We start from the raw sequence: 14,902 nt of genomic DNA on the forward strand, positions 1-14,902 counted from the left end.
AAAATGAGAGTGGAGGGGATGGTAGTGAGGTGTCATCTCTCATTTTAAAATCGTGTCATCTCTCATTTTAAGATCCTTGCAATTTTTACAGAAATCCGTTCAGGCTTGGTTGACTGAAAAATATCCCCAGAGGAGGTGGGACTTGAGCTGGAAACTGAAGAGGAGTGTGGACTCAATTAGGTGGAGGAAGTATGAGCGTTCATTTTTCCCTCTACCCTTGGAAAAGTGAACAGGGTAGAATGGAATTGCAACAGGGTTCAGGTAGGGAGGAAAAGGAAAGAAAATAGAGAAGAATAGTATAATTTTGGTGAAGGGACTGGGGATAGGAAGGGGAAGGTCTTGGGTTATGAACCAGAAATTAAAAAAAATAAAAATTTAAAAAGTAGATTCAAGGTCAACCCATGAAGATCCTCAAGTGAGCTTGGATGTTGTTCTGAAGGTAATGGACCAGGTAATGGTAATTTTCCTGGAAAATTCAGGGAAGAGTGTTTCAGGAAATCTCTATTAGGTTCTTGCTTTCCGCATTCTATACTGGAATCGGTGTTGTAACAACTGCAAACCTGCCCATAGGCAGGTGAATTTCAAAGCCCTGGATACAAATTATTAGAGGGGCTTGGGTTGGCTGTTGTGTACCAAGAGGGCACAGCAACTCTGGGGTGCTTTGACACTTCCCCAAAGTAGTGAAAGATCAGCTCTAACTCTTAGAAAAATAGAAAACCATTACTAAGAAGGAATAATTTGCATGTGAACACACTCTATTTGTGTTTTCACACAATGCTTATGGGTTTGTGTGTGTTAAATATGTTAGGTTCAAAAATTAAGCCCGAGAAAAACCAGGCAACACAGAAGAATTACTGTAGTTCAGAAGTATGAGTAGTCTGGTCTACAGGACAGCAAAAACATATCTGATGTCTTCTACAGACTAAAGTTCCAAGCCACTAGTATCCATTTCACACAACCTTCTCTCCTGTGCGTTTGTATGGCCACTTCTCAGGAATGCTGGTGAGAAGCCCGTGATACAATCAATATGAAAATGTTCCACCACTGTAATATTCTAGATATTTGAAAAGACAATGGATGAGAATGAAAATGATGCATAAACAATAATATTAATGTTAAAAGTGAACAGTACTACAGGTGGTGATAAGGGCTATTAAAATATAGAAGAGTTCAAGAGGAAGAGAAATGAATGGATGTTTGTCTTTTCAAAGAGGGTGGGTTTGTAAATGCCAGGAAATCCAGTTTCCTTTAGGGATTATTCACTGGTCTCATCATCTTCTCTTCTCAAGGCATTTAAATAACAGGATCCACTTTAATAAAAAACGTCAAACCCCTCACGCCTTCACTAGCAGCCAGAAAAGCACGCGTATGGTCTATACTATACAATTTAGCCACGAATGACACCTGCTTTGCTTTGTTTTCTATTGCGTTAGGCGTCAGCCTCCTGTGCTCAGAATAGATCTTAAGCTCCTTGAAGGCAAGAAAGAACCCGGCCCCAGACTGCGTCCGACACGCAGAATGCTCGTAGGAAGCACAGGCTGATTTATGGAAAATAAAAGGGTCTTCGATTTCGAACTACAGCTCCCCCTTAAAGATGCTTTCCGCAGCCCGCGCAGCCGCCCACGGGGGGCACTGTCTAGCTCCCCTCGCCCCTGAGCCGCTCTCCCTCGGTGCTGTTCCCCGCTGCGGCCGGGAGGAGGCGCCACGGACTCGAGCTAAGATTCTTCCCCATTCCGTCCCCCTTCCTACCCCACTTCCCCAGCACATGACGTGGGAAGCTGCCTCCTTCAGAGTCTTAGCAAGAGGAGTGAGGGGGTGCAGGGGCTTGGGGGTGGGGTGGGGTGGGGGGTGTGGAGAAAGGACACGCGCGCTCACACCCGCCCCTGGGAGCAGAAGCAGCATCTTCCCCAGCTTCGTGGGTTTCTCCTCCCACCGGAGCCAGGGTGTGAGAGGTAGGGGGGTGTGTGTGTCTGTGTGTGTGCGCGGCACGTTTTTGAGTGTGAGACCCAAATCCAGACCGGGCAACCCGCGCTCCCCGCGCCTCCCCCCGTCCCTGGTGATTAATACCCATTTTTCTGACGCTCCCCTCCTCCCCTCCTGCTCTCCCTCTCCGGCTGCCGCGCGGTTGACTTGCACAGCCTGCCCCCGCCCGCTTCCCTTCCCCCGGCTCCGATCCTCACCAACTGGAATCTGGGCTCCTGCCTCTCCACCCCCCCCCCCCCTCTTTTTGAGAAAGGAAGGTTCCCCCCACCCCCTTTCAAAAACCACTTCCTCCGGCTTCTTCACCTCTAGGAAATCTCGGGGCTTCGCTCTATCGAGAGTGCTCGTCAGGGTGATTCTTGATCACCACCATCCAGAAGTGCTGGCGTCCGAATGCATATCCTTTTGCCTTGCAAAGAAGAGTCGTGAACTTCAAAACCCCCGAGACGGATCATTAATCCTGCTTTGCAGGAAAGGAAAACCCTCCATTCCCAGCCACCGGCCACCCCTCTCCGGAGACTGCAACCGCGGAGGCGCTCGGAGCCGGTACGTAAAGATTGGCTTTGGAGTCTCTTCTTCCAGTGTAGGGGTTTGGGGGTGTCAGGCAGATAAAGGGTCGAAGCTGTGAAACCGTGAACCAACCTGGCATGAGGTAAAGCTCTGAAATCCAGCAGAACCCGGCACTTGCTAATTTGGACGTGGCTTTTTTTAAGGGTTTTTTTTTTTTTTTTTTTTTTTTTTTGTGAGGGAGGGGGTGCTGTGACTGGGTAGGGCTGTCTCTGGTCTTTTGGGGGGTTTCATCCCCTCACCTAGCAGAGAGGCAGGGCAGCGGCGCCCCGGGCTGGACCCACGCGCCCATCCGTCCAATCGACACGTTGCAGGTGAAGCCCCGTGCGCTGCACCTCAGCGCGGCGGCAGCGTGAGTGTGCGCGGGGGTGAGTGTGCGCGGGGGTGAGTGTGAGTGCGCGCGGGGCGCGTGCGCGTCGGGGGCGTGTGTGCGCGCGTGTCAGTGTGCCCCTTCCAAGAAATGCCCAGTGTGCACCCCGTGCACAATCAGAACCCATTCAGCGCAAGCCCGGGGTGGGAGGCAGCGCTGCTGCTGGAGGCGATGGGGAGAGCGAGACAGACATGTCAGCAGCAATGCAGATGGGGCTGGGGGCCGCACTCGCTGGCGAGTTAAGTGGGAATTGTGTTTCTGCGTGTGTGTGAGTGTGTGTTGCTGTATGGTGCCGCTTCTCCCTCCCTTCCTCCTTCCTTCCCACTTCCCTCCTTCGCTCGCTCCCTCCCTCTCTCCTCTTCCATTCAGGTTAGCTTTCCCACCTCTCATCCATGCCTGTCCCAGGAATGGTATAGCCAGACCTTTTCTGAATTATTTATAGACCGGTACCAGCTGTTTTCAATCCCTCTCGTGTGCACTCTGTGGGAAATGCGGGGTTTCCTCCCCCCTTTCCATAAAACGAATTGATATCTTTTTCGGAATGCATTTTTCTCACCCTCCGGGGGACACCCGAATCAAGCCCTGACCGCCTCTTTTTCCCCCTTAGGAAGGGGACGCTTTGGGAATGACCATGCTCCACCGAGGGACGGAGCCGGCCCCCAGCTTCTCCACACAGAGCCTCCTCCACTAACGCTCCAAAAACCAAAAACCGTAATTGCCAGAAGAAGCGTTAAAAATCTATTCCAGCCACTAACCTCACATGCACACGGAATAATTACTCTGGATTCTGCATTGTGAGCTGCTCTCCATACCCTGAATTACCTTTGAATTAAATCTTTTTTTTTTGAATTTGCATCTCTTCAAGACACAAGATTAAAACAAAATTGACGCTAAATTGGATTTTAAATTATCTTCCGTTCATTTATCCTTCGTCTTTCTTATGTGGATATGCAAGCGAGAAGAAGGGACTGGACATTCCCAACATGCTCACTCCCTTAATCTGTCCGTCTAGAGGTTTGGCTTCTACAAACCAAGGTAGGGCAAATTCTATTTTATTTTTTCCTCACCTGGGGTAGGGATTCCTCCTTTTATCTATCTCTTCGAGTCCCTCAAGTGGATCTTTTTGGAAGAAAAGGTCACAAGATATGAAAATAATGCTGTTTTGGGGAAAAGGCTTATTACAAAGGAGGAAATCTCCCATGTTTTTTCTTTTTATTCTCTCATCAAACAGGTTTTGGGCTTTTGGGGGGCAGTGGGGATGGGTGTATGCAGGCACAAAAGATGTTGGATGGCATCAGGGGTATCTATATCTATATCTATATCGACATAGCCAGCCAGGAGACCTGTGTGATTTTCCAGTTAAATAGCATTTTATTCACCCAGAGCTAAAGCTCCGATTTTTATGGGAATCTAGAAATCTTTTTTTTTTTTTTTTTTTTTTCAGGTTGGCTTTATTCCCCTTGTCACCTTCATGCCTCTCTCCCTGTCTCCTGTCTTTACCTTCCTAGTCATCCTTTCTATGCCCTTTAAAACAGATAAAAATAATGATTGAGATTACTGTGATTGTTGCCCTGAAATCCACTTGCTGTCTAAAGGGTTGACACTGGGCCCAGAGATCCCGGGAGGCCTATTGCAGAGGGGTAGGTCTAGGTGGGGATCAGGCTGGTCCAAGAACAGCTGGACTGGAAGGATGCTGCAGGTTAAAGGACTTAAATCTTAAGCTCGGAAAGGAGGAATTCTGTCAATATTCTGCTTTTAATTTGTATTTTTTCCTGTGCTATTATTTTTGAGCTGTAAATTTCTCCTTCTGTCTACACATCTATTTATACCCACACATCCTCCAAGCAAACTGTTACTTCCACACTCTTGCAAAATGGCTATCTTGCAGAGTTCTAAAATGCTGTGCATGTGGAAGGGGTGCAGAATTCGACACGTGAGTCTTTGTGTTAAACAAAGAGATGTGCTGTTTGCATGTGTTAGTCTTGTACCCTCAAAAATGGAATTAATACTTTAATATTTTCCCTTTCATCAATTTTTACAATATGTGAAATGTGATTAGGCAGTATTTTAATGTACTTGAGAAGAAAAATAGCAGGAGAAATGGAAAAGACTTAGCTAATGACTCTTCAGCTAGTCACTCATGCAATCCAAGACAACTCTTGAGAAAATCAGATCATTCATGGGTTGTAGGGCCATGATGGTGAGTGGACTGCTCCTTTCCTTGCTCCACTGACCATATATCCCTGAACTCTGAAGGTGTCGAAATGCAGGAATCAGGTTGGGATAAAGATCTCCAAAAATATGTAGCAGAATCATTAGCATCATTATTTTTCCTAAAAGTATTACCACTCCCCGAACACACACACATTTTTTTTTCTGGCATTTTAAAACAACAATTTTTTGATAATCCAAAATACCAAAGGGATGTGGGGAAATGGTGAAAGATCTTTGTCGCTCAACATGACAGTAGATGATAGTTCTTCATTGTCCAGAAAGGATAGATGTAATCCAAATTCACTATCCCCCTTCCCTGGGTTTCATTCTTTTGAGTTTTACTGCTGAAATGCTACTTTGTAACCATGGTGTAATCAGAGTGAGAGGGTGGGATCCCACTTTGAACCATGTTCTCACCACGTCTACAAATAGCTGAGGTTATCTGGCGTGTGCTCACCTTAGAGACACCTGAGCTCATTCTCCATCTGCTTCCACTCCAAGTAGGAGGATGAACTCTTAATTTGACTTCAAAATAGAAAAGAGGTATGGGTGAGAAAGGCAGCTCCATGTGCAATGCTTTCATACATACAAATGGACAAGGAGAGGAGGGCATTGATGGGGCACAGGGCCCCTTTTGCATCCCCAGTGCCACAATACCAGTACTCTACACCCAGTAGGTCGTTTGGAATGTTTGTTTGTTGGTGATGGGGTTGATAAGGATGCTGTTTGACAGGATCTCAGCTACCTCATTTCTCTTGAATGCCAATGGATGAAGCCAGGTTCCAGACTATCATTAGTTGTCCCTAAGACTAGGTGAGGTGGAAAGGGGAGGGAGTTGAGGAAGAGAGGAAAAAGTGGGTGGGGAAGCTATAAAGGGAAGGGAGAGGTAATCCAATTGGAAAGGGCTTGTTAAGATTCAAGGAGGAATCACCACAGGTGGTCTGTGCCTTTTCACCATCCAAAGCCATTTTGGAGACCCTGATGAGGAAGCAGGTGTTCCCCATCCTCGCGGGCAGTCTCTGTGAGGCTGTGACTCAGTGGTGCTCTGAGCCATCTCAGGGGCATTGTTCTCGCCCCCTTTTTTCCCCTCACAGCACAGAGCTGACTGGGTTCTATTTTGTCTTTTCTCCTTCTGCCACCCCCCTTACAGTGTGGGTGACATGGGAAAGAAAGGTGGCTGCTGGTGGGAGGAAGAGCAAATTTAATTTCAATCGAGGAGCCTCCTTGATGTGCAATTAAGAAAAATAATAATAATGGGAAATGAAGACTTCCCAGGACACAGTTAAGGACATTAGGTGGGTGATTTCAAGAGAAGCAGAACAACATGGTTATCTTCTATGTCTGTTTCAGGTGTGGCAGAGCATGGCGGATCTGTGAACACAGAGTGATGTGGCAGTTTAGAGTTAGGTGTTACATGTAATTTTTCCTCTCCCATTGGTTCCATCCCTAGGAAGCCTGTCTGTCTGAAGATCCTTGCTTTGCTAACGTATATATGCATTTTTTGCCAGGGATGGACGCAGGCAGAGAGAATCAATAAGAAGGCAAAATGACAGGAAAGGAGGGGAAAGAGAAAAAATCCTCTATTCAATACTTTGCGCACCAAGTGCTTTTCTTTAAGTCTGATTGAGAAGAGCGACTTCCTCTGGAGAAGGGATGAACAGCAGGAACCTTGATTTTGTGTTCTTGGTTTATCTCCAGAAAGATAGCTTTGGAATCTTGACCGTCTTCCTTGACCTTCATGTACACGCACCCAGCCTTGTGTGGGGAGAGGCAGGGGGTACCTGGGAGGTGGGCAAATGGACTGAAATTGGCTGGTGGAATGAGGCATGTTTGGGAGAAACAGGACTGAGCTGATCCATTCCTTGGCCACAGTATTACCTTGTAAAATATTCTTTCAGTTTCCCATGAATACAATAAACCCTGGGGACAGGATTTTTTTTTCTATATTCTTGTTTAAGAATCTGAAAATGAAGGTGACATATATACTACTAACAGGTTAAGGTAAAAAAAAATTGTTAATATTTATGGGCTATAAATAATATTGATGGACTATAAAAGGAGACAGGTAAAAGGACAAATTGTATGGGAAGAAATCATAATCCCAAATCAGCATGCAGAAGCTAGGGAAGAGAAAAAAAGCCAGGGTTGAACTTACCATTCTAAAGGTGGGAAAACTATTCTTCCAAACGATAGTCTTGTGTATTTAATATTGAGGACTGGGGCTGACAAAAGCACTAATCTTGTGTATTTTGTTGGAGTCAAAAGTGGCTGAGCTGGAAAAACGAAGCTCCTCCTTTTCCTCAATGCCATTCTATCCCATCCTTAGGAATTCTAGAAATTTCTTCCTTTCAGTAAACTACATTTTCAGTCACTGCTCCTGTGCACATGACTGGATACCAGTATTGTCTCTCACTGTAAATAAATATAGATCAAAAAGTTACTGGTCTAATGAATTGTTCGCATTTATTAAAGTGCATCTCCTCTTTGCAACCACAAGAAGAAGTCTCCAGGGACAGTAGATTAGTGGTTGAATTGATATTATCTTCCAGAAAGAGGTCAAAGCTGGAACAGAATGTAGTCAGGAGGAAAGAGCAGGCAGAGCTCAGAGAAGGTGGGTTTCTGAGGTTCACCTGCGGCTGTTAATGGTGCCTGTGGCCATTACACAGAATCCATTGTGCTGTGAACCTTTTGGGGGATTGTGAACCCAGCAAGGTGTGTTTATGAACCTTTGGTTGTTTTCTTGATGTTCTCCACCTTATTTTTGGTCTTTTCACTTCTTAGCACTTTCAGCAGAGGTTGGCAGAGAAGGGACCTCATGCACGTCTACGTTGTCCCCTTGCTGAAACTCTCCATGGCTGCCCCAGGCTGTGGAATTGCCTTCCTTTCTGGTCTTCACCAACATGTGCTCATGCGTCTTAGTTTATCCTGATTTTGTTTATACGCCCTGTTTCCCTAAGAATTTTGTGAGCTCCTCAAGGGCAGGGAGAGATGTTTTATTCATCTTAGAATCATTTGTACTTAGCGTAGTGACTAGCACATAATAGATTCTCAGAAAATGTTAAATAAATGAACGGAGAAAGGAAGTGAGATATTAATTAGTTGACGATGCTACCTGTTTGTTCTTTTGGGTTTAGGAAGGGTTAAAGTTATGCTGTTAGATGAGATCAAGAATATCAGAGCTATGTGACACTTTAGAAATCATCTACTCTGAACTTCTCATTTAATAAAGAAACTGAGATCCAGGGACATTAAGTGATTTTCCTAAGGTTGTATAACTTCTTAGTGCCAGTGCTTTGTACACCATTCCATTGATTAGAGTGAAATGCAGAGTTATCTGTGGATTTTAAATGTCTACATCAGTGCTTCTCTGATTTTTATCATATATTGAAATCATCTGGAGATTTTGTGAAAATGCATATTCTAATTCAGTAAACCTGGGCTGGGGCTCCATATTTTGCATTTCTATCGAGCTATCAGTTGACACCAGAGTTGCTGGACCATGCATCACAGGTCTACACCATCCCTGCTTTTAATTATAGACCATGGTTAGTGGCCTTGGCACCAGACCATTGGCAGTTCTGCTTGTATTCTACTTTTGGGATTCCAGCACTTCTTTTTGTTTTGCTTTTTAAATCAGAAAGAAACCTGTATATTTAAGTTCACCCATCTCCTCTCTTCTTTCACTCTTTCACCTATGCACATCTTTTGCCTGCTCTCTTTTCATTCTGTGCTCTCTTATTCTGGTCCTTCTCATAACTGATTCCTCTCTTTCTTCTTTTTCTTCTTATGTCCTCCTGCTTTTTAGTTGATCTTTTTATTAATGTCTCAGTCTTTTTTACACTATTCTGTTCTTTTAACTTCATTTATTTTCATGTCTTTTGCTTTGCTCAGTTATTCAACAAGATTTGTTAAGAACATTGTGCTATGAAAAAGAATTAGCTCTGTCTGTACCTTTCAGTAGCCCAGGATCTAGTGGTGTGGACATGTATAAAGAGATAATCATATATTTAGGTAAGGTCTATAAAGGAGAGAAACCTGGCAGAGTGAGGAGGGCTTCATGGAGGGGTCGACATTTAAATTATGTCTTGAGGAAAAAATAGGATTTGTAAGATACGGAAAGATAGGTCATTTCAGGAGGACAGAAAGCATATGAAGAGGAAAGTTAGTGTAAAACTCAAGCCTCCTGCTCTTCCTTGCATCCCTTAACTCAAGGAAAAGAACAACACAGGAATTTGCTGCTGCTTTGATTAGGAATTTCAGATTACAAATGACAAGGCTAGAGAGTAAAGCCAGGGTCTTCTTAAAAGAAAGAAGAGGCTCTAATTTCTGCTTTCGTGATTCTATAGTTAGTGAAATCCTAACCTTGTTTATTAGACTTGCCTCTAGAATGAGCAAATGATACAGTTTTCATCTTAGACCACTGGATTGCAGCTAACTGTATTGATGGCCATTACAAGGAAAGGGACAGCTGTTAGTTGGTTTGTGTCCAAAGAGAAACCTGGATCCTAGCCCAGGCCAAGCTACTCAGAATGAAGGACCAGCCTAGCCCATGTGTTTTTGGAGTAGGAAGGTAAAAAGTTGCCATGCCCTTCAGACACCAGCTGCTTTCTGTAATGGCAAAGGGGAGTGATGGATGAAGAGGGATCCCATTATTCCTAGGGGATTCACAAAATGCTCTTTGGTAGTCTATTTGGAGTGGCTTGATATTTTCGAGGTTTTTACTCCTGGGGATGTCCAGGTGTGGAGATGTTGGGGAGACACCTTCAGTCACCTCTTGATTAAACTATAGCATTGGTGCCCAAGGGAAGATGGACTTGAAATGGATGATTCCCTAAATTTATTTTGTATCTTTTTCTGCTCCTTATCCAAACATTTATCTAAACTTTCACCATTCTTTGTATGGTGTGGTTTGTATTTGTTTCATTAGCAGAAGAAACCTAAGCTCAGCCTGATGACTTTTTAAAGATCCATTACATATAAAGAGAGTACCCTGGATCTGAAGACATGTGGGTGAGTAAATGCCCACCATTGACTGACCTAAGAGTCATGCATTCCAAGGGGACTTGAGAGGCAGAGCAGGGGAGGCACAGTGATAAGGCTGTGCCCAGGGTCCCTGAGAAGGCGGTGGAGGGGAAGCAGGGCCAGCTCTCTGGGAATGGCAGACCTGGAAGGAGAGGGAAGCGACGGGCTTTGGCCCTCCTTGGAGCCCAGCTTGATGGGGAGCGGAAAGCCTGTAGTAGAGGAGCTTCCTAGATTAAGACAATTAAGGTTTCAATGAATTAACCCTCTGAACTGCTTACTCAACTCACCAACGGCAAACTATGCCGTCCACATGCCATCCTCTGTGTCTTTCCTCACTGCCTCACTCAGACGGAAAATTTCTTTCTTTAAAAAGAAATGTCAAGCTTAAAGTTCCCATTAATCTTTATATAGACCCACTCAGGGCTTCAACTGGATAGAATTTCTTAGGAAATCAGATCTTGTTTCTTTTTAAGAGAGGGAACTTAAAAACAGTGGCTGAATAAAAGCACTACGTGGTTACAGGAAGGGAGAAGAGAGTCTTAGAAGAAGCCTGAAGCTCAGGTGAAGACACTCATTCTTTCTCCCATAGCTAATTGTACTCTGAAAATGCTCGACATTCTTAACTAATCCTCTCACCTTCTAGGGGCTGTAGTCTGGTCACTCAGATGCCACAGCAGTTTGTATCTTTGGATTCAAGATTAGTGTATTGGGTATGTATCCAAATCCACACACACCCCAAGCACCTGTGCATATTAGACTTGTGTGTGGATGGATATGTTTGTGCAGTGACTTACCTACTAAATATAGTAGGCCCCAAAATCATAAATGCATTAAATGTGTGCAATTTAGGGACAATAATGCCTGTGGTCTGTGTGCGTGGTGCAGGATAATAAAGCAATAATGCTGACAGTCTGGATTATTGGAGGTTACCTGTCCTCCTTGACAACCACCCTTTAAAAACTGCGAAAATAGTCCTAAGGTTGGCCACGTGGCCTAAAACCACATAATGTGGTCAGCCACGTCCACTGACCCTCACTTCCGTACTTTCCTCTCCCCTGCCCTGCCCCCATGAGCCCCCTTGGAATGCATGGCCCTAAGTCAGCCAGTGGTGTGCATTTGCTCATCCACATAGCATCAGAGTCCGGAGTTCTCTCTTTATATGTAATGGGTCTTTAAAAATGTTAGGTTTTTCCAAGCTGTCCAGTAGCTGCCTACATGATAATGAACGAGGTGGTGGTCTTAGGAGTCAGAAGCTTATATTTAATTCTGCTTGTGTTGCTTTATTTTGTGACCATGTACAAACGGTTGACTCTGGACCTCAATTTTCTAATTTCCATAAAGTGACATTGGTCTGAAGCAGTGATTTTGAACTCCACTTCAATAACAGAATCATCCACAGAACTTAAACAAAAACAAATACAAAAAACTAGACAAGAATAACAAAGAAAAGAATGATGCCCATGCTCAGACCCTACCCCAAAGAGTTAAATTGAAATCTCTCATGGAGGGATTCAGGCAATGGTCATTTTAAAAACTTCCCTGGAGGATTCTAATGCGCAGAAATATTTGAGATGGGCAAGATGGGCAACTGGGCAAGATGATTGACAAGGCACCTGTTAGCTCTAAACATTATGTTATACTAGCATTTTAACATGAAGGTAAGACCTTGTCACTGTTAAACTGTTCTATGATTAGTAGATGGTCCCTGGGTCAGAAGTTAAAGAAAAAAATGCTGTTGGGATATGATGGTACTTAGTCTGCAGATTGCACACAAGGGATGGAACTGGTGTTTGAATTAAGGGAAGCTCTCTCAACACTAACACTGGCCTGGTGTTGAAAGTTAGGAAACTTAGGGATAATGTTTTCCTGACACCCTTAAAACAGGTGTGGCTGCAAAATAGGGCGAGCGGTTCTTGGTTTTGCAAACATCCTCTGTTCCACTTAGTCTTTATTGAGGGTGCCCCATTTCTTGTTTCGGAGAGAAAACCTCATTTCAGTCCTTTGTAACAGTGTAAATGTAGGAAAACTATTAATAAATGGGGCTGGCTAAGCAGACCCTGATTGACTGGTAAGGGGTGTGAATGGTGCAATTATCTGAGTGCTAGTTGGAATTCACTAGCCCTGTTGCCCTCCCTCTGAGTGCCTGAAGTGGAATATTAAAGGCACGCAGAGGAGGAAGAGGGTAGGAGGCATCAAGATGTCGTTCTTCTCTGACTGTAACTTTAATCACTGATTATTAGGCTGGCTGGGTTAATAGTTTTCTCACATCCTTCCTTTTTGGCGTCCTCCCTTCTCCGTTTTAAAATAAATGTGAACCTAAATGTACAGAGGCAAGAAAAAAGCCGAGATTTATGAATCTGTGTCTTTAAAAAGACAAACTATAAAAGAGTAAACACACTACTTCTCTTTTGGACAGCTGCTAATAGCCATTGAAGGTAAAAGAGAAAGAGTATGAGTGTGGTTTGGACTCAGTGGTGTTTGGTGGGCTGTGTGGTGGTGTGAGGCCTAAATATTTAGGAGAAAACTAAGACGCATACTCCTTGATTTGAATTTTCAAATATCTGCTGGCTGGCCCCACATAGGCAAAACATACAAATTATGGAGCTACTGCAGCCTTTACCCTGGAGTTTGTTACCATGCAGATCAGTTTCACCGGTGAGCTCTGTGGAGCCACAATTGCTATCTTTGTGATTCGTGATTCTTCCTCTTATCACCTTATTAGAGGCTCCAGAATTGTTTCTGAGCTCAAAGGGGAATGGAGAATATTTCAGTTTTTATTTGATTTTGTTTACATCTGTTATCCTGGTTTTGCCTTCAGTTCACATACGAAGAAGGACTGCGGAAGAAATTCTACCCTGGCCAAATATAGGTGCTCAGATTTGAAAGATCTTTCCTGAGTACGAGAATGCTACCCTTTGGATTTTTGAAGAAAGAAATACTGGATGTGTGTGTGTGTGTGTTTAGAGCCTGCATGTGGAAGAGAAATCACTTTTGTTTAAAAGTGATCAAATTTGTTACAGTGATCAAATTTATTAATTTTTTATTTTCCTGTGAGGACAAGATTTATGTCTTTGTCATTTTATGTCCTCGGTGGTTAGCAGAGTGCTCTCTGCACATGGTCAGTGCTCAGAAAATGTTGGTTGTTGGTAAAGATGATGATGGAAATGAATGTGCATTGAAGATAAAGCTGATATGTTTATATCTTTTATGTTTCCATTTCCCTGCCATCCAAGCACCTCTTAATGCTTTGGGTGAGATTTCCTAGAGTTGAATAGATGAAAGTATCTTTAGTGCCAGCTTTAGGCTGATGAAGTGAAAATATACTCATTCCTTTGTGCCTCAGTTCTTTGAGCTTCCTTTCGCATTGTGTTTGATATGGACATTTCTTCAAAAAGCTCTCTCTCATCACTAATTATGCTGTTGCCCCTCCTTTCAAGTTCCATGTAAATACTGTTCATTCCTCAAGGCTCATCTCAAAGGCAGGCTACACCATGAAGTCTTGCTTGATCTCCCCAACTAGAAGTGAACTCTCCCTTGAGAGGCCGAGGCAGGTGGATCAAGAGGTCAGGAGTTCAAGACCAGCCTGGCCAAGATGGTGAAACCCTGTCTCTACTAAAAATACAAAAATTAGCTGGGTGCCGTGGCAGGTGCCTGTAATCCCAGCTACTTGGGAGGCTGAGGCAGGAGAATTGATTGAACCTGGGAGGCGGAGGTTGCACTGAGTCAAGATTGCACCACTGCACTCCAGCCTGGACTGTCTGGAGTAAATGAGATCATGGTTACCTTCTCAACCTCTCCTTTTTATTATGTACCCATTGACAGAGTTGCTTTGCTTTCAACATGAAATTCAAGTTTGACACTGAAACTCATAAATGATCTTTCAGTAGCCATTGCAGGCAATCCAGTTTATTGATAAGTCTGCATTTATGCAACTGAGACAGAGATTAGGAAAAGGAATGAGAAGGTCCTGGAATTATGTAATCAGAATTTGTGTATCATTCAAAGATAAGAAGTGGAATGAAAATGCTAAGAATTATTGCTGTCAGTCTAAATATAGTTATTTGTAAGGAATTGCCTTGCCTTTGCTTGAGACAAAATTTGTATTCTAGATTATGCCCATTACATTCCAGATTATGTTAATGCACATTATTTCACTTAATCCTCACCACAAGGCTGACATTATTTCTGTTTCTCAGATAAACTGAGTGAGAATTAGAGAGCTGAACGTTACACAGCTATAAGGAGCAAGCCAGGATTCCAACTTACATCTTCCGATTCTAACCCCTGACTCTTTAAATTAGAGTTGCTTCCATGTTAAAAAAGATAAAGGTTTATGTTGCATGTAGTGGAACTCATAAACAGCATGTACTTGGAAACTTCAGCTAAAGTGATTTTCTTCTAGATCCCTTCTCTTGGGGCTTTGCTGTTGGTAAAAGGCAAAGTTGTTTAAAACTGGAAAAATGGATCCCTACAAAATAGCTGATTTCTGGACCTTAATTTAATTCAGTGAAGATGAAGGATGAGAAACTCATGGTACTGGCCATGAGCATCTCATTCATTTCACATATGGCTAAGGCCTGGGCATCATCATCTTAACCTACTCCTACTATTCTGTAAGTATATTTCACCTCTGAACTTGAAAACTCTGGTTCCTCTAAGAGGGAAGGAACAATCCACTTCTCTCTGATCATGTAATCTTGGACATTTTGAATATTCTCCATTTTCTTGTTTTCTATTTTTTTCTCAAAC

The 14,902-nt window shown here is 43.6% G+C and overlaps 1 protein-coding gene across 3 annotated transcripts in view; it reads left to right on the top strand.

The window, feature by feature from the left end:
- Positions 1 to 1,847: 1,847 nt before the first annotated feature.
- The window catches only part of GRIN2B (glutamate ionotropic receptor NMDA type subunit 2B), a 431,506-nt gene continuing 418,451 nt past the window's right edge, over positions 1,848 to 14,902 (top strand). Inside the window, exons 1-3 of one of the 3 annotated variants that reach the window (XM_017945683.3) lie at positions 1,848 to 1,952; positions 2,293 to 2,526; positions 3,525 to 3,952. The gene's annotated coding sequence lies outside the window, so the exon portion shown is untranslated. Of the gene's footprint in view, positions 1,953 to 2,196; positions 2,527 to 3,186; positions 3,953 to 14,902 lie in introns of those variants that run through there. The other 2 variants (XM_003906037.5, XM_021922065.2) reach the window with 2 other exon arrangements.

The sequence above is a fragment of the Papio anubis genome, unplaced genomic scaffold (assembly GCF_008728515.1).
Source record: "Papio anubis isolate 15944 unplaced genomic scaffold, Panubis1.0 scaffold42, whole genome shotgun sequence".
In the NCBI taxonomy this organism is placed as follows: domain Eukaryota; kingdom Metazoa; phylum Chordata; class Mammalia; order Primates; family Cercopithecidae; genus Papio; species Papio anubis.